Source organism: Gallus gallus, chromosome 11, assembly GCF_016699485.2.
Source record: "Gallus gallus isolate bGalGal1 chromosome 11, bGalGal1.mat.broiler.GRCg7b, whole genome shotgun sequence".
NCBI classification, from domain to species: Eukaryota; Metazoa; Chordata; class Aves; order Galliformes; family Phasianidae; genus Gallus; species Gallus gallus.
Window position 1 is genome coordinate 5851478 of NC_052542.1, and position 23962 is coordinate 5875439.

General features: G+C 42.3%; 1 protein-coding gene across 2 annotated transcripts in view; it reads right to left on the reverse strand.

Annotated features, from left to right (window-relative positions):
• Positions 1–23962, reverse strand: part of CYLD (CYLD lysine 63 deubiquitinase) — an 81511-nt gene that overhangs the window by 53990 nt on the left and 3559 nt on the right. Inside the window, exon 3 of one of the 2 annotated variants that reach the window (XM_046899707.1) lies at positions 6377–6424. The exons of the other annotated variant lie outside the window; for it this stretch is intronic. The gene's annotated coding sequence lies outside the window, so the exon portion shown is untranslated. The remainder of the gene's footprint in view (positions 1–6376; positions 6425–23962) is intronic. 2 annotated transcript variants of the gene reach the window in all.

The following is a 23962-nucleotide window of genomic DNA, read 5'->3' on the forward strand; positions in this document are numbered from 1 at the left end:
TGTTAAAATTAGTCATGACTAAAATTAAGAGCATACACAGGAGTGACCATGGGAAAAAACAGACCTTTGAAAAGTATTTGGGGGGGGGGGGGGTAAGATTGCATATTAATCCCTGGAGATAATGAAATAATGCTTCAGATTTGCAGGCAGTACTACAGGTCTTCCAAACCATGGAAAATGAACACACCTGAAGCTGAATGTTCTCCTCGGCGGTGGAAAGAAATATTCACTAATACAAAGTTAAGTAACTATATACATATATATAATGTTTTGTTTTGTTTTGTTTTTTTAATCAAACTCTGGGTAGAACAGCTTCTGAGAGTCTGATGCCCCAGTAACGTCTTGTCTTTGAGTTCAGGACCATAACTCTTACGTTTCCTTTTAGTAGGGAAAATAAATCTAACAGGGCTGACAGCTTTGACCTCCAGTGCGGTGACAAGGCACACGCTTACGCTTTGCAAGAAGCAATCAGAGGTACAGTATTCACCTGTTTGCACATAGTTTGCACTAAGTGACCACTGAACACACAAGAAATATGACAGAGACAATGCTGAGCGATTGTATTATCTGTTAGTAAGGGAAAGAGTGCTGGAGCTAAATTGATTCATTAAAATTAGGTTGATGGCTGAGCTCTATGCAACGCCTAAACATAAGCAATCAAAGCTGACTAAGAAGGAAGCAAAGAATAGAACACAGAATACAACCTGTCCCTGATGGTGGGAAAAAACAAAAGGAAAAAAACAAAAGCAGATACTAAGAGAGAGAAAAAGGATCCATAATAGCATGAAGTTCTACATGCTCCCATCCCCCACCAAAGTGTTATTCTAAAGGAGGAATTTCAGCCCTGCCAGATGCATGTTTTCTTTAGGACCAAGATTGCTTGGCTGCACACATTTCAAACCCACTCAGACTTGTGGGTTTAAAAATGTGCTCTTGTAAGCAAGCCTTCTGCATTCCACAGAGAAGCAGGACTCTCACATTTCCAGCACCACTAAAGGTAAATCTATTCATTGTCATAGCTATGTACCAGAAGGCACGCATGGCGATTGAGCCCACACCTCACAGAAGGCACCAAATATGCTAAGTTATCAAGGAGAGAAGGAAGAAGAGCCTGATACCAAAAGCTTCCCCAAGAAAAACCTTGTCTGTGAAAAATAGAGTGAGAGAATATCTGGCATGCACTTGTATTTTTTTTACTGACTTACTCTTCAGCCAAATGAATACATATGTAGGTGGTGCATCAAAGTGAGCTGTTCTGGGCCATAAAACCAAAGTTATCTTTGCTTTAAAACAGCACTCATAGATTTCCTTTGCTGACAAAGTCACTTCCAGCAGGAACAGACCTTTTCAAGGCTGAATGCAGCAAAAAGAAGAAAGATCTTGATTGCTTTTTCAGACCAGATCCCCAACTGTTGTACATTGACACAGAGCCACTGATTACACTGCTTGCAACTCTTATTTTCATTGAGTAAAAAAAAATCTGATACGATTCAGGTGAGCTGTTAGAAAAACAGGTGAGCTACCACAAAAGAAGCAGGTGTTTGGGGTTGTTGTTTTGTTTGCTCTTTGTTTTTTTTCTTAACTTGAGAGGAGGGAAGGTCAATCCAGGCCTGTTAAACTGAGAGTGTTAAATAATAGAACTTTTAATTAATCATCTAGGATCTGATACTTGCTTTCATCAGTACCGTTATTCCTCCACTTCTTTAACGATTATGAGATGTTAGAAAGCATCTGCGCTGTGCAGAATTATAGAAATTTATGTGTGATCTTTGAACAGAAGCTTCTGAGCTCCAGAGAAGCTGCCTTAAGAGACAGCAATTTTCAGCCAAGTGTCTGTGTGATTCAGAGAAGATAATATGAAGCCATTTCTCGTCCATTTTGCTAATTGCGTTAATTCCCCTGTCCTTACTTCATCTAATTTAGAAAAGCAGAAGTAACTAATCATAGTTTACTATTTCAGCATGGATAGTGATTTAGGCCAAAAGTCTTTTTCCATAGTTTGTTAGCTCAGATTATGAAATGCCTAACTCTGCAGAGCCCCATATTCTCCAGCTAAGATCACGTATTCCAGTTTAACACTCTACCACATTGTCATTAATTAGCATTACTGCAATAGCGAGACCAAGACACATTTCTACAACCTCTTGTTTTTACCAGCATGTAAAGGCACTAGAACAGAAAAAAGTGTTGCAGAAAACAGCATATTTTTAAAAGATGTTTTGCATTAGGGTTTCCAGTACAGTAGGTATCTTGCTGGATGGCGACATTATGGAAATCATTGTGTCTGGCCTCAGTGCCATTGCTAAATTTATGTCTGCTTCCCATCTTCTTGCAGGCATTTGTATTTAGATAATGTGTGAAATCCTGACCATCTTAATTAATGACAAAATTCCCATGAACTTCATCAGGAACTGGATTTCTCTGTATGAATGCCTGAATCGAGTCCCCTGATTTCATTCCACCCTACAAAGTGCCTGAAACACAGTAGTTGTCTGCTAACTAACAAATAAATCCCTGACAACAGTGAGCTGCTCTGGAACAAAGCTCCCATAGCCTGCCAACCTTAATGCCATCTTTAATAGCTAGCTAAACAGTATGTTGTTTTAACCTCTATTACTTCCTATGGATAGCCTATAAGACAAATCGTGCTCACAAGTTAAAAGTAAGCTTACAAAATGAAATGCCACACTCACATTTTTATATAGCTTTTGTATTAGAGGCTGATAGCTTTTTGTTGAATCAATCTAGAATGCTGTTGCCACTAATAACTCCTACTATAAATTAATAGAAATCAATAGAATAATGAGAAGCAAACTTTGTGTGATAATTCATCATTCAACCACTACAAGAAGAGTTGAATAGCCCTGAACAGGCACATGAAAAATAGATCAGCATGAAGGCAGACACAAGGGACGGGGAAACAGAATAAACACAGGAAACTACTTGGAGAGGGACCGTATCGGAAGACCCCCCACCAGGTTTCAATAGTCACACACAGGTCCAACTCAAGATTACAAATGGTGTCACAGGCTGTGAAGGGCCCAGACCCTTTGTGTACAAAAATCCATGGCCATGGAGCTCCACATTTCTTTCATAGGCCTTTTGAGAACTGTGGCTGAGGACTCTCATTTGAACCACCCAGCCAGGAAACATTAGTTCTCCCTGCTGCCATGCTGCAAGGAGTGAGATATCACCGTTTATGACTTCTCCTCTCACTTTTCTGTGGATATCATAAAGCTTACATACAAAATCACAAAGTAAAAGTTACAACAGGCATTTGTAAGATATTTTTCCTTTGCTCTGTCTTAGTCTATATAGATTAAAAGTTCATTCAAGGGGATACTGTTCATTTTCAATGGTCTGTCCAAAGCCCACAGTGCCAACACTCGAACTTCAAGGCTTCTGCTCCTGCTAATCAAACAGATGTACTGCAGTTGAATGTTGCAACTGTGATGTGAGCCAAAAATCTGAAAGTGCCTGCTAAAAAAAGTAGAAACGTAGTTTATTTTGCCTTTTCTTTTTGCCAGGTCAAAATGTGAGGACATACACTAAAAAGAGAACACTTTCTGAAGAATGCTCTTGAGCACAGCTGAATTGTCCAAAGCAACAGTAATGCTGATGCAGTGACACTTCCAAATTCAATGCTGTAGAAATGGGAAATCCCTGCCCCTGAAAATGTGACTAAGCAGGGCTCTCCCAGGTACTTTCATGATTCTTTCTGCCTCCCCAAGCTCACAATCACCAGGGCACAGGTTGCACCGAACACCCTGCAGTCCAAGCTAGATGCATGTCGGTCTGCGCTCCAAAAATATCCCATCTGCTTTGAGGCTTTTAAATTCTTTTCTTTTTGAAAGAAAAATGCACTCTGAAAGCAGGAAAAGAGATTGAAACACAACAGGTTCCCTCAGGGCTCCACTGTGCCACTATTCAACAGTGGAATGTCCATCACCACAGCAGTGCAGAGCAAGTGAGAACTTGTCAGTCCTAGAGTATGATTTGGTCTCCCTTTGTATCACTGACCACAGAAAAGAATGGAAATTATTTGATGGCTCCTTCCCCACTATTCAATACTGGTTTGGATGTGAAAAACACAATCTGGCCATTTTTTAAAGAAATACCAAAAAATTGAGAGATGACTGTATAGAACAATAGCAAATTTCTTTGACGTAGGGTTGCCATATCCGGATAGTTCATCACTAGTCATAGAATATTTTATTTATTTAAAGCTTCCATTCCTTGCTTATAGGTCTCAGCTTTCAATGAAACAACCAATAGTTTATTTATATGCCTCCTGCTTGCAAGGCAGAACAGAAACCCTAGAAGAAAGCAATGGGTAATCCAATATGATCTTTCTAGTTGTCCTGATTTTAAGCCTTGTGATTCCTGTGGCCTGTTTTTTAATGCTCAGGCTTACTGACTTGAAATTCACTCGGAGATGTTTAGTATCACATACGATATGTAATTATGTGCCATGACTTATCAATGACTATACAACACATGTTCAAGTGTCATGGGTGGTATACTAATAGGGATGCAAAAAAATTCTATTTGTGTGCTTCATGGAATGGTTTGTGTTGGAAAGGACCTTTAAGATCATCTAGTTTCAACCCCTGCTATAGTCAGGGACACTCCCACTGGACCAGGTTGCTCAAGCCCCATCCATTTCGTGTGTTAAGTCTCTGTTTCTGTATGTGCCTAGGCCAAGATATATTGAGGTAAACCATTAAGGAGTTAAAATGTTTGTGGGTGTTTTGCATGGCAGAATAAGGAGATGTTTGTTCAGTAAATTCTGAAATGTTTCAAGACTGTCTCAAACTCTGCCCTTGGGATGAAAAAAAAAAAGTTATTTTCAGTTAAGAAAAACAGAACAGATATGTCTTCATTGCTCCCTCTTTACTGGTAGGCTTGGAGAGATGATGAGGCAATAAACTCAGCATTAACCTCAGCTGCATCAGTCTCCTCTGTCTGCACACGCTTTGTCTGTATTAGTCCATATAAGATTAAGACATAGGGTTAGGTTATGACATCCTTGTGAACAATACCACTGAAATAACAGGATATTACGTGGAGCATGGACTAAGACATTGTGTAAGAGAAAATGTACCTCATGTCTTTAAAGCATAGGGAATGAAGCATTTGCAGAAAATAGTCCTTTAACCTCTCAGTGCTGATGTGCCAATCCAGTGCAGATTGAGCACATGCTGAACTTCAGGGAGTGTTCCTCAGCTGCTCGCCATTTTCCTGCACTGGGAGCTCATGCACTTTTTCTGCCCTTCACAGTTCATAGGCTGCTCTCAGGTTGCTGTTCCAAATTTTCCCGTATCTGCTGGTGATCACTAAAAGCGCAGCAAGATGGCATTCAGGTGTTCCTTTGCAATTTTAATTACTCTAGCTTTTGCATAAAGGAAGAAGTCGTAACCTGCTCTAGAACGTGTCAGTGCCATGTTGGCCACTACTTCCCAGTCCTCTGAGAAACAGAACATCCTCATGGGATTCTTGACAATTCCTACTCTTTTATAGTTTTGACTATTAGTGCCCACCTTCCTTTCATTTTCTAAACCCTCCTACAGCAATTTCCTACAAGAGCAGGAAACATGGACAAACCTTGTGGACTCCGGGAGCCCTACAGCTAACATTGAAACACCATACACACTTTGTGGTATAGTTCCCAAGAATCAAGCATTCATGGAAGTGCTGTCAGTGTCATTTTTTTCTGCCTTGCTTTAAGAGTCTACAGAATGTATTCAATAATATGCACCAAGTTAAGGCAGGAATTTTTGGAGGATTACTTAATTTCTGTGACCGCTGAGGACCTCAGAGAGCAGGCAAAAGTTGAGCCCAAAGCATGTACAGAAATCTCAGTTGATTCCATTACTAGTAAAACCTCAGACCAGACAGAGATAATCTTACTTGGCTTTCAGCATCCAGCCATTAGAAGTAAGTGGTGATAACGCTGTTCTGACTGAGCTTTTGTCTCATAGAAAGTGTACTTAACAGCACACAGTGTATCAGACCTCAGCAAATAAATGGTGCAATTCATTTCAGTCAGAATTACTGCCACGACCACCATGCTGTGTAATTAATATCTTCTGGTATGCCTCATCTCATAATAGATTTTATTCAACACTAAGGATCATTACGGGTTGTATCATTCCAAAGAGAACGCCGCATCACAAATTCCTTGTGCAAAGCTCTACTTTAGGAATTTCTACCGTAAGAAAACCGGGTATAAAATACTCATTACAATGCTTCAAAATATGTTAATGAATGGTGATACTTATCTCAGTATGGCAAATACATTTTAAAAGGCCTTCTATTGTTGAGAGCCAGCTCTCTGAAGCAGGTACATGATGAGCCAGTAGACACACTTACTCACTTTTGACACCACTGCTGCATACCATTGTCTGCCAAGTAATGTCCCCATCTGCATTGGGATAAAATTGCAGAATATAATTAACTTATCTGCCATCATGTCAACACACACATACAGATTCTCAGGTATCCTGGATATAGTGAAGGAAAATATGTAGCTTTTTCTGTAAGCTGTAATGTTAATATCTGAGGAAGTCAGTGCCAGCTGAAGTGAAGTCAATGGAAATTGGATTTACCACAGAGGATTTTTCCACTAGGAAGAGCCTGTGTGGGATTTTCTGAGTTTGGGATAACACTAGGTGGCACTAGTTGTTTTAGAAGCTTCTTTTTTCCTCCTGCCTTTCTTTCTTTCTCTTCTCTCTCTCTCTCTCTCTTTTTTTTTCTTTTTTCTTTTTTCTTTTTCATCCATAAATAGAAGTGAGAAAGCACACATAATAAAAGTAACGCTGACTCTACTGCCAGTTGATGAGGTGGAGAGAAACTGTGAGACTCAGTACCAGACAGCAGCATCCAGCTTGGGAACCCAGACAAAGTTGCATCCAAAATGAGAGTGATGGCCAGTCCCAAGGTCTTGTTAAGAAACCTCTGGGAAGGACACTGAAAACCTGCTAAGTGTCATATGCAGTGCCATGGGAACATCTCTCCTAAGGCCTTCCCAGACCTGTCAATTCTTTCCCTTCCACAGTCAGTTACAGGCTCTTTTATCACATGTGGGAAAAACACAGAAAATTCATCTTTTTTTTCCCCCTCCTTTGATATTTGGAGACATTTTATCTTAGGATGTGAAGAAGTGTGCATGTTACTAGTGAACTGAAAAGTCTGCTGCTTTCTACATTGCATACAATCAGATGTTTCTTAATTAACTCTCAGAAAAGGGATATGACGCATTCCCACCACATCATTTATCTAATAAATAAATTGTAACAGAATTGTTTGTCTTTTTGAAATTTCAACCCACCAAATGCTTCAAATATGAAACACAGTTGGTTCACATAGCACTGTCCCACAAAACAGGGTACAAAGATTTCAAAACCACTGCGCTCCCCCTGTGCCAAGACAAACATTTAAAACGTGCCTGCCAGGTCTAAAAACTCAGCTGTATCCTAAAAATAAAATGCATTTCATTTTCTTTTGTGCTTGATATTTCCCATTCTATAGAAATGTCTACAGTTAAATTTTTCTCCATATCCATTTTTATAAAATGAGGTGCTTATACGCTTGTATGAAAACTAAGATTTTCACTAAATGATTCAAATCAAGGAACTAAAGTTCTTCTAAGAAGTTCTGAGGTTTGCATTCAGTTTGCAAGAGTTGGCAAGGCTGCATTTCAGGAACTGGTGGAACAGTGCTTTCTGAGGTCGTGTGTATCAGCTCTTGGGTGGACAGCGCGCAGCCCTTCTGGGCAGCAAAAGCAGCAAGTGATGGGTAGGGCAGCAAAAGGTATCAACAACGATATCACAGTTAACAGTGACCTGTTGACATCTGGTCAGGAGGTCCCTACATTTAGAACAAGAGATTTTTAATGACAAGTCATTGGCAATTTGTATTTTCATCATACTCAAAGGCACACCACACCTTCAGCAGCCAAGTTCCTTCTGGGGTCACACTGGGACACTGAGTGAGAGCACGCACTGGCTTCAAAGTAAGGTCTTTCTCAAAGACTGTTTGAGCACTGACTCTAAATCATGAAAGTAACTGCATTCACAGCACAAAATGTTCTGGCTAGAACGGGAACCGTCTTTCCAGAAGATTTCGCTTTTGAAACCTTTTCCGTGTCCTGGGAGAAGTGAGCAGTTAGGACAGCACTGAGGATCACATCATCCCAGTAGAGAACAACAGCACTACCAGATTTCTAGTAAATGTGGAATTTCTGGCCAGAGTTCATAGAGCATTTTCAGTTTTCTGATCGCAGTGTTATTTGCCATCAGACCAGATATTTGAACTAATCTATCCTAATCTCGTTTTTGCATTCTTCAGTTTCAAAAAAAGAAAAAAAGAAAAAAGAAAGAAAGAAAGAAAAAAAGAAAAACAGCACATTGATTTTTTTGTCTTCAGACTGACAATGACACTGTGCAGACTAATAGTGATACAGTTATGAACTCCAGCTGTCTTTGGTAAGGAAAAGCCATTAACATTGGTTTTCCCTTTATCCTTTTCTTTTATATCTATTTGCTTGTTAGCTGAACTTTCTATGTACCTCTTGAAACCCACTGTAATAATTCATACTGATTGCAAAAGACACGCTAGAAGAAAAGGCTGCAAAGCCACTTATTTGTAGTTATCTCAGTTGTTAATCTTAGCCAATAAACTGCTGACTGATCACTGCAAATGTTTCTGCTTATAGGAGATATGCAATGGGCTGATACTTCATTCACTGTAGTTTCTATTGCTGTCAGTGTTTCAGGGCAGCAGCTAAAATGGTGCACAATGCCCCAGCTCAGGCAGGATGGAACACAAGTGATGCACCCTGTCTCAGAAGTGGAGTGGTGCCTGAGCTGATCTGAAGTGCTCCTGCTGCATCATGGAACACAAGTTGTTGACATCACCTCTGAAGTGCTTGGTGACTGAGTGCTCTTCCAGCTGCTGCAGTTGCAGCTGGTAAGGGGAAATGGACAGCCACACATCTAAGCTTTTCCCACCATAGCTAGTGTGTTTTAAAGGAGATGGTAAAAGGTGCAGAAAATGACAAGTGTGTGCATGTGCATGGAGCGTGGGAAAGAAATGCATCACTTAGGGACTACTCTGATTTCTGCTGACAGCTCCATTCTTTCTAAGGTACTACCCTGGGCTTTCCTCTGTTTCATTTTTTACCTTTAAAGTGCTCATTGTGATGTCCTTCCTCTATCAGGATGACAACGCATGCTGTGTCTCGTGCTCCAGGGGTTCAGCTGCCAGGCACAGAATGAAGCCCTGCCTGTGTTTCACAAGCAGCCCTGGGTGCATGCAGTATGCTGCTCCAGGATGGGCTCCGTATTCATCTTCAAGATCGCAACACACAACAATTAATAATGCTGAACCAGCAGCATTTAGATGTTAAAAAGTCAACCTGTGCTCCTCGCCCATTTCCAGACAGGCTCCACTAGCTACCTGCAGGCACTTTTATCTCCTAAACCCCAATGGGAATGTTATCTGTCATACAGGCTTGGTTTCAAGCTGCCTGTCCCCGCACAAAGCTAAGCCAGCTGCATGAAGGTACCTTCTCCTCTTCAGAGCCCTCACACACTGTGAGGGAGACAACCAAACACAACGTGCAGCAGAGTGCACCATCGTACAGATCAATACTGTCACTGCTTCTCTTTATTCCCTGCCTGTCCCCATCCATCTGCTCACTCTTGTCTTAGAAATGGCAGCTTCTGACAGACAGACTGACTTTTTCTTCTGTCTTTGAACCAGGCTTGGGGTTACTCGCCCACAATGAGAGCTCCTACACGCAGGGCACTGCAGGTGACAAGCAGCAGCCTGGAGAAGCACAGGCAGGCACACACACCCTGCTGCCAGCACACAGCATCTCTAGGGCACAGGGCCCCTGCAAGGCTCACCTCATGCTGCAGCTACATCCAACAAGGGAAGGGTGCAAGTAGGATACAAGAGATGCAGGTCTATAGCAGAGGGATACATTTTGGACATGTGGGGAATGTTTAACATAAAACAAACTCTATGAATCAAATGTTATGTTTTTGAAATGCTAGCTGTTCCAGGAGTAGAAATCTGAACTATAATCCCTGAGATAAGCATCACAAAGTATATTTATGTTTCTCCCTAGGTTTTATTTTGTGTTCATTAATATATACAACATTTTCATTTTTAAAAATACTTTGCAAGCCACATGCTCTCTCTGTGTACTTTTATGGTATTGCTATTAGAGATGGATGAAATTGCATTTGCATTCAAGGCAGAACTCAACTCACTCATGCCTAATTTGTTGGAGCACTGAGTATTTAAATCAGATTACTATAATGTTTACAGCTCCCACAACCCCCCAAATTGCATGATAATTGTCATGTCATGCAATTTATAGCTATGCAGACTCTGCATGAAGACTGGCAGGACCATCGTGTATGGTATCAGTTGAACATTTGTGAATCGGAAGAAATTATGAGGAATCTGAAAGAAATTTGAGGAAAAGATTCTTAGTATTGTGTGGATTCTGTAGTTTAAAGTAAACCCATGCCATTGCACTGCTGCAGATGTGCAGTCTTCTCTGCCATTTGACCAGAGGAAGGTTACAGCAGATGTGTTTAGAGGTGCAGGAGGTTGGCAGCCCAAGTAAATACAGAGCAGCGAAAGGTGGAACACTGCAAACACATATTCTTCAAATATTTGGCAGAGTTACTTCCTCAAGTTTATTCCTGTTATCAAGCAAAAAAATATATATAAGGAATGGACTGCAAAGTATTCACCAAAGAAAGGATCTACTAAGTACCTGGACAAGACCTTCCATGCTGCTAGCATTTCAGCTCTGCTTCCCCTTGTTGAAGCAGCTCTATGTGGAGCTCATCAGCTGAACAGCAGTCTTGTAAGCAAAGACATTACACTGAAATAAATGCACCTGAGTGATCTTACAGCACCTAGCACAGCGTGTAATTCTTTGTAAGTTTGTAGTGTCACTGTGAAATCATTAAGAATAATACTTCCTCATGACGAAGAGGAAGAGAAAACAAAAGGCAAGACAGGGATGTTTTCTGTCTTCAAACCATAATTCTCACCATTAGAAAATATACAATTCCCAGAAATGCAGTGATGCCACTGCTAACGCTCTCTTCGAGAAAGCTGGGAGAAACACGGCTCCATTTTCCATTTCTGAAATGCAGATGGATGCCCTCCATGGTGCAATAGCTGCAGTCACTTCCTGGCCAGTGGTAACTCCATGTTCTACTCTTTCAACTGAGTAATGGCAAATTAGTGGGAAAGAAAAATGAAGGCACTGTAATGATCAAAGAGGAATTTTTGCAAAAAGGCATGTGTGGTTGGTTTCTAACTGAAACACAATGTCAGTGGTTCTTTTTAAACAGGAAGCAGATTCTTTTGTTGCTTATGGAAAAGCTGGCAGAAATTTGCACAGCCTTTGAAAACTGTTGTTTTGGAACATCCTCTTTGTGGGATCTCAGGCACGCTGCCGGCGGGGAGAAGGAGCGGTGGCAGAAGGGACTTCCCTTGGCTTGTGAGGAAACAGGTTATGAACAAACCCCTGGATGGAGACAGGTTCTGCAGGATGTGTGTGACATTGGAGCAATCGTGTGGGCTGACGAGCTGAAAAACAGGTGGTCAGCAGCAGCTGCCAGATCACCATCTTGACCTCATCAATAGCCAATAAAGAAAGAGCAGAAACAAGTTACAGATGGCAAACAATTAAACAGAAAGACATTCAGCTGCCAAGAGGTGCTCTTCTGGGGAGCAAAATGGCCTTAATATCATCAATTCTGACTAAGAAAAAGAAATGGAATTGTTTACATAATTTACTGTATGTATTCAGTGCATAAGTATGATTGTTATGGCCTGCCCAGCAACAGAGGCATAGTCTGAAGTACACAGGTGGTCAGCAATTCCCAACAAGGCAAGTATTTTTAAAGTTGTAGAGATATTTTCAGTTCAAGAAAACAGGGAGACAGAAAAAGAAGTCGACCCAGTAACCAGGTTGTTCTAAAACAAAATGGAGACCAAGTAGACTGTAAATTGAAAGACTGGCTAAATGAATAGTCAAGTATGTGAGACAGTAAAACAATTGTACATTTTCCTAGAATTGGGAAAAATAAAGTTCAAACATGCATGCCAAAGACTCAAAATTTAAAACAATCTGTGGGACCGAGCAGCATTGGGATATATTACAAGAAAAACAAGCAAGATAAACAGAACATACCAGCTAAAGTATCCGAGGCTCTTGTGAAACGTGTTAAATAATCAGCATGACCGTGGTGAACAGGGATCCAGGGAGCCCAGAGGATCCCAAGGGGGAGGATGAACCATTGGGTTAATAAGTCATTTACTAAAGGGCAGAGAATGACCATGCAGGAGGCATTACTTTTTATAAAAGAGAAAAGTGGGAGCTAATGAAGGAGAAGGTGGCAACAATGGAGTTGTGGTAGTATTGCCTTGCTAGACTTTCTTTGTGAAGCTGCTCTTTTTAATACAACAACCCAGGCAGAAGAAGAATGGAGAGTTGTGGGATTTTGTGCATCCACAGAGCCTTAGGTTAGCTACATCAAACAGCAAATGGAAGTGACGTCCAACAGTATTTCCAGGTGCTAAGGCACAGATACCAGATCTGGAAAAGTATCTCTAAATCTAAACTCAATGCTAACTACAACACACAACATAATAGGTCCTCACAACCGCCTCACATGTAGCCACGGGGTGCTGAAAGTCTCTGGCCTGGCAGGCTTCCTGGGATACTCCTTCCTTCTGAAACATCTCCAGTAACAAAGCTCCCTGATTCCTCTGCTAACATTGGTTCCTTTGCCATGAGGTGCCCAACTAAGCTCAACCTCTGCAGGAGCCCATTCCTGCACTGGGCCTCCCCCAGCCCATCAGACACTGCCATACTCTAAAGTTCTCTGATTTTCTTTAAAAAACAGGTAACTACTATTTAATTTTATTATTTAAGTTTCAGCAGACATTTAAAACACAGTCTGTTGTAGAAATTCATATAAACTGCACCTGTAAGTGACATCTTTGCAATACTCTCGTACATAGGAGGCTCAAAGCTATTTCTTGCCAGCAGCAGTGATCCACAGACTTAGATGTTGTTAAAAAGCTTACAATATCAGCAGGGCAACTGCTGCCTCCATTAGAAACATGATACTAAGATGCTGATTAATACCAGGAGGGGGCTTTAATCAGCCAAAGCCATATGCTATTTAACTTAAGATGAAAGTGCAAATGATAATCATTATTTCAGAAAGGATGTATTTAAAAGAAGAGCAGAACAGCAAGTGGCATCTTTTTATCATTAGAGCTTCTTCATGCAGGCCCCTTTTTTCTAATGCTTTATAAGCTTTTATGAACATCTGGATCATTTCTTCATTATATAGGCTTCCAATATCATTATGTTTGATGTAGCGTTTTTAGTGGAGCTATGCTAAACTTCTAAATATACAATTAATTCCTATTAATTATAGTTTTCAAACTGGAGAAATTATCCATCATTAACTTAATCACTTGTATTTTATCTTAAAATTGTATTCACTCTTTCATAATCCCCACATCTAAAGCCGTTTCTTCCCTAGGCTTTGTGTGATGTTTTGCATGCTGTTTGTATAAAGGTTTGCCAGCCATTTTCAACTGCTTGTAGAACTGAAGCTGTCAGCAGCAGGCCATTTTAAAATAGAACCTAATTCTGCTTAGTTGTTTTACCAAGGAGCGCTTCAGAGAGAAGGGGAGGAAAAAAAGAGGTGAATTTGGATCTGTAATGGGCAAGACTTCATTAGACTTGATGGAAATTTAGAGCTATGTTCCCTACATCAATGAGGGTAGGAGGAGAACCTTGAAAAGGGGAGAATAAGGTGAGAGTTATTCACTGCCTTCCACTCCATGTGGCAGCAATTCAGCATGAACAGAGCCGGATGATTTGGAAGTCTGCATCCACTGTACTTGAAGAATTAGAAGCATCTTTAATACCCAGTTGCGACACTTCTGAAGAAAAAAGAAACTTTTTCAAAGCTTTTTCTGAACACTCTCGACTCCTCATTTTAGGCTTACTCTGACTTAACCTGGAACTTAAATTACAAGTCCTTCATTGAAGGCCTCCCCCAGTCTCCAAGCATAGACTTGGATCTGTTTCCTGCTCTTTGATACGGCACCTGAGCAGACCTGCTTAGTTCTTGTCAGCCTGCTTTCAGACACTGGAAGTCAGAAATGGTGCAGGGAGCCAGGACTGCCATTAGCACTGATGAGACCTGAGTACCAACTCTTTGGGATGTGGAATATCCAGCATGTGATAATCCAGTTGTTATCGCCATCAGATTTTCAGTTCTCAGCACTCCTCCTCATTGCAGAAATACCTGGTGTGGGCGGTCAGGCTTAGCCATTGTTTTCGCTCCAGTCAAGGTCTACTTAAGCTTCTTTAATCTTCTCACATTGCTCCAGGGCTCTTCCCCCCAGCATTGCTGACCCTCTACAGAAGAGCAGAGCACGGCACATTGACGTTACGTGTATAATGCAGCACTGTGCTCCATCCCACTAACCCAGCAGTGCCCCACAACATGTGTTTGACCAGACCCACAGCCCACAGAGGCTGCCTCCTCCTGCACTGGTACCATCACAGCCCCAGTACACCGCTGTGCCTGCTCGCTGGCAAAGACAATCCACTCCAAGGCTCATCCCTCCAAGCAGGTATTTCCTAATTCCACCACACTTCTCCACTGTCACAGCTTTTTCTCTGCTGGACCTGAAAGAACTTACATGACATTCACATGTAAGGAATGTAGCACTACCCAGGTTTTGTAACACCGGCTCACAGAACGCCTCCTCTGCTCATAGAGCTGTCAAAAAAAATTGAGAGCACGAAGATCTGATTCTTAGAAACAAGGCTGTCTTCCACTTGTCTTTGCTTTCACTATCATTCCATGATAGCAGATACTTACCACAACTTTGCCTTAGCTTCGTTTATTTGATTGTCTCCCGTAATTTCAGAGAGCTCTCGTCACAGTTCTGGGTGTCCCATTCTGTTCAGGTTATTGGGTATATTCTCTTTATTCATGATACAACATGAATGATCAATCTGGGGCCATTGTTCCTTCAGTGGATGCATTTTACTTACAGTATCAGCTGCCCCAGCATCACAGAACCATGCATTCCCACTCTGCCCTTCTCCCAGACCCCCATTTCAGGAGGTTAGCACAGTTCCCAGTGCCTCAGATCACAAGGAAGCTGATTCTGCATCACTCCTTCTCTCTTCCATCACACGTTGGAAAAATCTTCAGGGTTCTGCCAAAAAACCCAACGAAACCAGCTTGACTGATACTAGAAATTCATGCTCCAAGTGAGAGACTGAGAAGGAGCTAAAGTTTGTTTTATTCCTTCTGTAGTGAGACAAGGCTGTCGTTGGTTTTGAAAACTTCAGGCAGCATGAGAGACCCAGCAGCAAAGCTGCTTCTGCTGGGGGTGGAATCCTTCAGTCTGTTTTAATCACTGCTCAGTTTCCTCCCAGCTCCTGCCCCTCCCTCAGTTCTGCTCTCATTTCTGCCCCCCTCCTCTAAATGGAAGTCTGCAGAAATAAGACTCAGGCATCCGACCCATGGCTCACCCCCAGGTGTGCCACAATGTGCCTGCTCGGCACAGGGCTGCGTTTGCTCCGGAGGGCAAAGCTTTTACCTTTGATCACTCCAGATGTATTTTCTCCTCATAATAAACTGAAAATTACAATCATCCCTTTTGGGTCTCCGACAGCTCATTTGCCCATTATTTTTTCAGTAAGGCATACAATGAATGCAGTGGTAAAAAGCTACAGTCTAGTGCAGTTTTAAACCGAAATTCAGAAGCACTGAAAACGAACTGTCTCTGCACAAGTAAATTAGCTGCCAGGTGCTCCAAGATCAAGACTGCAACACCCAGATCCAGCAGGGCTGGAAGTTGTGCCTTACCTCAAAAGTTTCTAAATTAGGCTAACGAGGATAGCCCAACATTGATTCTCTCCAGTTCTGCATAATGCACGTACCTCTCTTTGCAAATCACTCCTGGCTGAACACAGGGAGCACTCCTCATTGCTTTTAGGTAATACGGAAGACATTCACATGGCCACTTCACAAATTTATGCTGGAAAAGCCTGCAGCTGCTTCAAGAACGTAAGAAATGCTGGATTAGGTTTCTGGTGCATCCAGGCTAGTATTCTGTCTTCAGCGATGGGAAGGTAATCAACCAACCCTTTGTTTCCCATCTTTTAACCAGTTTTCAGTCCATAAAATAATCCGGTCACCAACCTCAAGGCAAGCTGTTTTCTCCAAATCTGTTGTATGGAGCCTTGTAAAAGGCTTTCCGAAAATCTCAGTGTTGATGTCCAGTAGATCTCCTTTATCCAGGCACACATAGACACTTCATTGAATGCAGCAGGTCAGGGCAGGATTTCCTTTTCCAGCAGCTCTTGCCCAATGCAGAGTGTTTCTTGGTGGGCTTGCTGGTCTTTTTCTGAACAACAGAGTCTGCCTTCCTGTCCTGTCTCATTTTGTATCTCACTTCCATACCAACTGACTAAGCTCAAAGAGAGGCACCCATATGGCGCCTGAAATTCCTTGTGTGCCATAGGCTCAGCATGTTCACTGAATGCTACACTCTGAGCTGTGGTACAATCCCTGGACTTCAATGGGTTCAGGCCATTTAGTGGTGTGAAGGGTGTCAAGAGGTTCACAGCTTCACTTAGCTGCACATCGTAAGCCTGGAGTCTTGGACCCTCACTGCTGCCCCAAACCATTCCCTCCTGAAGACTGTTTTGGGTTTTCTTTCTGACAAGTTTCTCCAGAACTAACACGCAGAGCCTTTGAAAGATTAAAGTACCTGATTCCTAGCAGTCCCGTTGCTTCCAGAAGGAGCTGAGGACTGCTGAGCTGGCTTGCAGGCTGGGGGTCCCAGCAAACAAACAGAATAGCCCATTCAGCCATCAGCAGCAAGTTAGTACTGAGGCCACAAGCTGAGTCCTGGCTCTGCCCCTGACGGTCTGTGGGGCCTTGGAGAAGCTTCCTGTATCCACTGCCCTCTGCACTTATCTGTCTGTTTAGATTGTGATCTCTTCATGACAGTAATTGACATGATATATTTGTACAGTGCCAGCAAAATGGGAGTTGTAGCACAGCCGGGTTAGGACCCTGAGGTGCTGCTGCAGTAACAACATGCCCTCTTCTCTTCTAGCACTGCAGTAAACTCTATCTGCATTATAACATCCACCTGCTTTGGGCCATCTGGAATATATAACGTCCCCTTGTCTTTCTGCATGTAAATATAACCCTCCGAAGACTCTTCTTATTGTTACCAGTCACTGCTGGTTAAGTGCTGTCAGATTCTCAGCCCCGCAGGGGAGAGGTGGATCCAGGCACCCTGCAGCCCAGCAGAGCACACACCACTGGGAGACATGCCTTGGAGGTGGGAGGAGGAGGCTTCTGCGGGGCTTCAGGGCGCTGCAAAGGGCTGGTGCCCAGCGCACAGCTAGCAGGGAGCATGCAGGGAGCTGCAGGTGATGTGGTGCTCAGCAAGGAGGGAGATACAAAGACAGGAGGTGTGTGAGATGGATGTAAAGAATGAGAGGAGGGACAGAACCAGACCACAGCTATTCTCTAGGGAGGGACAAACCAGATCAAAGCTCCTAAAGATGAAAAATTAAAATTGTATAAAGGGATTAGATTAAACTGGTGGAAAACAGCGGGGGTGGAAAAGTTGAGGCTTTCTAGTGTTCAGCATCCTGTATACATCAGAAAAGAGAAGGAAGATCCATCTGAGATCTCACCTCACTCCCATTCCACAGAGACACCTGGCTCTCTGCTGGAGAAAACTGCCCTGGATTTCAGAGCTGGAGCACAACAGGAAAGCGATGCTGTAACGCATCTGTTCTACTAAGCAGGGATTATCCTTGCACAAGATTTGTATAAAGCATCTCACACAAGTGAGGCTGAAGAGGGCTTTTAGGCCCAGCGACAATACGCGATACAATAATTCATCATCATGCCTTCTCAAGATTCAAATGCCAAGATTGCCCCTTATCTGCCAGTCCTATTTCAACCCTCTGTCTGGAGAAACTGAACTGAGGATGATAACAAAACGAGGTGATTAAGCCTCCTAGAACAAATACCGTTCATTCTGCACAAGTGCTGAAGGGTAAAACTTTCTTGCTTCCAAAGTCTTTTGAGAGTCCTGAAATTCTTTTCTTCTGTGTTGCATTTTGAAGTTGCTCCCCACGAATTTCCTTGTCAGACAATACTAACTCTCCACCTACTGACTGTCAGTAGTTTTCACAGAGCTGACATTTAAAAGACTTGGAGCTTGAAAGCTAATCTCTCTTCTCAAAAGTTATATTTCCCAGCAAATATTTAGATATCTCCCAGACAAATAAAGCAAATGTGGATGTCTCTTTGTAACAGTTCAGCCACAAAGACTGCAGAAGCCTGGGATTTAATTTGACTGAAAAATACTTGAGGAAAACTGCTGTCAGTTTCAGCCTAGACTTGTACTTACTGGGCTTTTTAAATCAGAAAAATCTGAATTTAGAAATAACTTTCTTAATAAGGTGGATACAGTTGTCTGCTAGAACTGTAATTTCTGAGTAGTGGATTAAGTGCATCAGCAATTTAACACAGATCACAGCAAGGAAAACACCTTCAGAATGCTTTGGGAATGGTTTTGCCATCTCTTTTTATTACACGTTATCCTTTCCTAGAATCATCCCATCCCATTGCACTTCAAGCCTAGATTTAAATGGCAACAAGGCACCTTCGCTGTTTCTCTCAGATCTCAGAAGATCTCAGATGTCGCACACCAGCTGAGCTCAAGGTGCGTTACTTCGGCTGCTCCCATTGCCATGGGCAGCCTGCTCTGCCCACTGAGCCAGGTCACTACAACAGCATTTCGTAGGAGTCATAGATAGCTTTCCCTAGAAGATATAGCCTACCTCTCTCAGTACTGTCTTCTCACAAGACATCTCATGTGTAAGAATGGGAACAGATAAGACAGCAGTGTTCCCATCCATCGTAACCCACAGTTGTCTTTTATGGGTTAGCATTCCAACGTTACAAAGAGTTGTGGGCAGCTCTGAATAATATGTTTTCATAAACAGAAATGTCATCCTGTGTTTGTGTTCATCTCTTCCCCACCTACAAAGTACTAATAAATATTATTTCATTACGATTATTCCCAATTAACTGACGAAAAGACCGGTAAGAATTTAAGTGTCTTGACCAAAGCTGTGACATTTTACCTCCTGTTTCCCTGGATTCCTGTGGATATCCATTCCTCAGCTATCACACACCAATGATCCGGTCACCCCTATTTGACACTATTTGTCTCTAATTGACACTTTGCTTCATTTAATTCAGTGCACGACTTCTGCAAGTTTTGAGACATGAGGCACCACAAAGCAACCACCACAAACTTCTCAGATACGCCGTGCTGCTTTGTAGTCCCCTCTGTGCTGCTTTCCCTGGCACTGACTCCAAACCTTCTGAAAATTACACATTATCACATTAAGCACAGTGGGTGGCACATTTATGACTGTTGAGTAAAAGCCTTTCTTACAAAACAACAAGGATTTTTACAGAATTCCTGTCTTGGTTGTCCTGGTTCCCCAGTTTAAAAAAAATCCCACTTTTTCCTTAATCTCTTAAACTTGGGTTAAGCAGAGTTTTAAGGTTTGCAGAGCTGTTCTCCAACTGAGTGTTTCCTTTTAGATATGCACACCTCCTTGTTGGACATTCATTATCAAACCTTGTGTTTGCCTTTTATCTACAAGTCCTCTTCAGTGTTCAGCATAAACTACATGGACACCTTGCAGATTGACATTTCTTCATTCATGCTTTACCTTAAACAGCATGTGAAGACATCAAAGAAGAGGAGCCGACTTTGATGTTACAAAATGAAAAACGCCTCATGATTTGCCAAGACCAGGGGAACTTGTAGTTTGCTCTTTTTCCCTTAAAGAAATACTACCGCTTTCCCCATGAATACGTGGAAATCTTTGCCTTTTGCACCAAACTTGTATAAACATTTTGTTCCCAGTGAGAAAACAAGCTTGTTGTCTTGTCTTGTTCCTGTCCATCAAATGCGGGTCCCAGTGCCTAAGTGATGGTGGTGTAAGGAGCACATACTTTACTTAAGAGCTTATTTGTTTCACACCTGTGAGTTGTATGTGCTCCTGGCACTGTGATGCCCAGCATCACATCACTACTGCTGATAACAGTGTATGCCTTAAGTTTTTCATTCCAGGGCCACAGAGAGGGACTTAGAAAAGCCTGGTCATTCCCATGCTGTAGCTGAAGAAATTGTACAGCGAGAGGTGCAACTGGGATCGGCCAGGACAGCAAACAGCCAGCACCCAAACAAGGCAGCCCCATTCCCATGTGGATGCCGACCCTGCAGCTCCCTTTGGTCCCAGAATGAAAGAGAATGGTGCCTGGCACCTGAACAGACACAGAAGTGCCACCAGCTAGTCAGACCGTGTCAGAAGGCGCTGCACACCGCAACAGGGAAGAATTGATTTGCTTTGTTATATGTATTCTTATTGTTTTGAATATTATCCAGAGAGGTTTTCTTTGCATGTTTTATTTCAGTGCTTGAAGTGAAGAGCTTCCCTGTCCTTATAAGAATAGTAGAAATGTGCATAATTAGTCCAAGGCTAGAGAATAGAGACATTCAAAATGAACATTTGTTATTGATTTCCCAGACTGCAGTGGAACTGAGAAGAATATCATGAGACGGAAAGATATGCAATTAAATGTGATTTGTTAGAATGCTGCCTAGCTAGGTCATTGCATATGCATTATTCGACTGCCTTGCTTCAATGCAAAGCTCCCGCTCCTCTCCCGGCACAAACCCTTTGATTAACTGGGCTCCCTGCTCTGGCGGAAGGGGCCAGCCCTTCTGTTGTTTCGCTGCCGGCAGCGTTGCTGTGCTACTTCTTTAAGACTCTTCATCAGATGCGGTTTGTCAGGAACATGCTCAGACTGTAAGTCAGAATGGAGCTCGTTTGCTTTGATGTGCATTTGTAATGTGCCTGCTCCAAAAGGAGGGGGATGAAAACTTTGGTCACACTGTTAATCTGCAGGAACTGTGTTTCAAGTGAGCGGCTGTGAGCACTCTGCACATGCCGTAGTGTCGGCCTCTCCTTTCAGACAGAACTTCATCAATAACTGGTGCCAACACAAGAACATACGTAAAACATTTACCATAATCGATTCAGTAGAACTGTGCTTAGCCCAAACCTTCTGCTGCAGACATACCTTTTATTTTCAGTGTAGGGGCTGAAATTTTCCAAATCAAGATGCCTTAATACTTCACCTCATTTCCTGCCGCATTGTGCTTAAAGGCCAGCACAGATTCATTTGACTATTTGACTCCAACATTATAGATTATGAACTCAAGGGTTTCGTCCTTGAGCAAGTGCTTTACGTGCCAAGGAAGTGTGAAGGGGAAAGGGTTACACTTCCTTGAAGGTCCACTTGAATGACTGTGAGAAGAGAGCCAAAGTGGTAATCAGATCGCTATGAGATCATACTGAAAGCAGCCATGCCTATTTCACGGAGCCTTCTGATGTTGCAGGGGCCTGTAAAACATTTAATCACCAGAGTTCCAATAAGTTGAGATTTGTTGTGAGCACTGTAGCGAGCACTCGCCTTAGATAAAACGCTGCCTGGTAATGCTCTTACAGCTACATGAGCCAGAATGCAATCGAATATCCATGGTGATTTAGCCTTGCGTCGTCATCCCAGTGAGGGGGATGCAGGATTTCCACAGCTACATAGCAGTGGATTAATGTAACTGCTCATTACAATTCATGGGAGGCCTGATCCAGCTTCTGTTGAAGGCAAAGGAAAGATTTCTTGGCAGTTGGGGCAGGGGTTTTGTGTCGCACTCTACAGATGCCCGTGCTAGCTCAGAGCTCCCCCAGGGCCTCCGGTCACCAAGGAGGAACCCACATGGCTGTTGGTGTGCTCTGGTTGCCCCACAGAGGACAGGAGATTGTAATCCTGTCAGACAGCCAGGCATAGGTACAGAGAGGTTTAATAGCTAAACCTTGTCTGCCTTGCTTTTCTTTTATTTAAACCTGTGAAGATCTGACTGACCTAGAAAACTGAGTTTGGCAGGAGCTGTGTTGTTGTCCACTTCTGAAAGAAGTGAATGGGTGGGTTTTTGAAGATGACTCCGCAAATACAGACGTGGCTGTGTGTAGATGAAACCAAAGAGGCTTAGCGCACCAAATACCATCCAATCTGACTCAAAGTTTGCAGAGAGGCAAGAGAAATTCTCATTAGCCAATACCCATTAAACAGCAAACAGGTTAATCTGGAACCAAACAAACCTTTCATTAGGCCTAGCTTTTGAGAAAGCTTCACTAATGTACGGTTTGCAGCCGACTTTGAATGATGCAGAAACCAAGCTAAAAGTGGGCCAAGATTAAAGAGCAAATTACTCCCACGGGTCAATCCAAATGACCCCTTCCAGTTTCTTGTAAACATCTAAACCTGTAGATTGTCTAAAGTCCTTGTAACACTGAAGACATCTAAAGGTTGTTTCTGTCCCTCAAGTGGCTAAAAGAAAACAAATATCTGAGCCTATTTTATGCTACATTTCCTAGCTTTGCTACCACTGGCAAGCAGTAGAACAAACATTTTTTGGTACCAAGGCTAAAAGATGGTTCAGCAAAGGGTGTGTTGTGTTCGTTTTGCCCTCACAAACAAAAAAATATACATTAAAAAAAAAAAAATGAAAGAGTTGTACAGTGTTTATAAAAATGTGTCTTTCTGTAGTGTAGTTGAGAACTTTTAACAACCAGATAGGCAAAGTTACCCACTGGTAATTACCTACTGGGCCACGAGAGCCAACCAAATAAAACTGACACCCCCGAGCAAAGAGCACTGAGCGCTCAGAGGTGGCTCTTGAAATACTCCAGGTTTGAAAACAGCAGCCTGAGAGCGTCAGTCCTTTCCCCTTGGCTGACAAGCACTTGCTGAAGAATGGAAGAGGTTTTCCAGCAGATATTTTGAGTGTCAGGGAAAAAAAAAAATAACCCATGAATTAATGTGGATTTTGAGGAGAATGATATTGCCTAAAAATACCACTGTTAGTACAGGATTTTTTTATTTTTTATTTTTTGACAGATTTGACAGATTTATGCAGCACCTTCTGACAGTATGAAGTTGTGTGTATGACTTAACCTTTTTATTTCTGCCTTTTGGAGTTCATTCTCTGTCACTGTTGCCCTCTGCATTCAACTCCTCTGTAGACTCAGTGCTCCTGACACTCATTGTTATTCTGCTCTCTGCTTTCAACATTATCCCAGTGAGATTCCCTCCCTGTCAAAGCACTGACTCAGTCTACCTCAGAGAACTGTCTGTTGATCTCTAAGACATGTATGAGTCCTTCTGGTTTCATTATTGTTATTAGTTGGCTAAGAACGCCAAGATTCAAATGCTCAAAAGAAAAATGTTCACAAGGTTATTTATATCCCTTATATGACAATAATATAAATTCCATAATTTAGTGCTCTGCTGTGCGTTGCTGATAATTGTTTGCACTCACGCTCTCTTCCTTTCACCTCACTTGCAGGTATGCATCCCAGCACCTTTTTCAGGCTGCCTATGGGATGTAGTCTAAGAGTACTGTATAGAGGCACAAGGACTAACTAGACAAAATACTGCATGGTCGCTTTGATGTCCAGGCCAAACACTGAAAAGCACATTATCTATAAGCCATATTTGTCCTCCTTTCTTCTTGAACCCAGAACAACCCCTGGTCAAGTCACAGATGGCTATAAATATTCCCACTAGGCATTAGCCTATTCTTAAAGAAATAGTTGTCAGTTCCAACTCAGCTGCAGGAAACCCTTTTTAGTTTTGTCAAAGCTATGTAGCAGGAGAGTAGAGATGGAAAGCAAATGGAAGCAGATCAGTTTCCCAAGCAG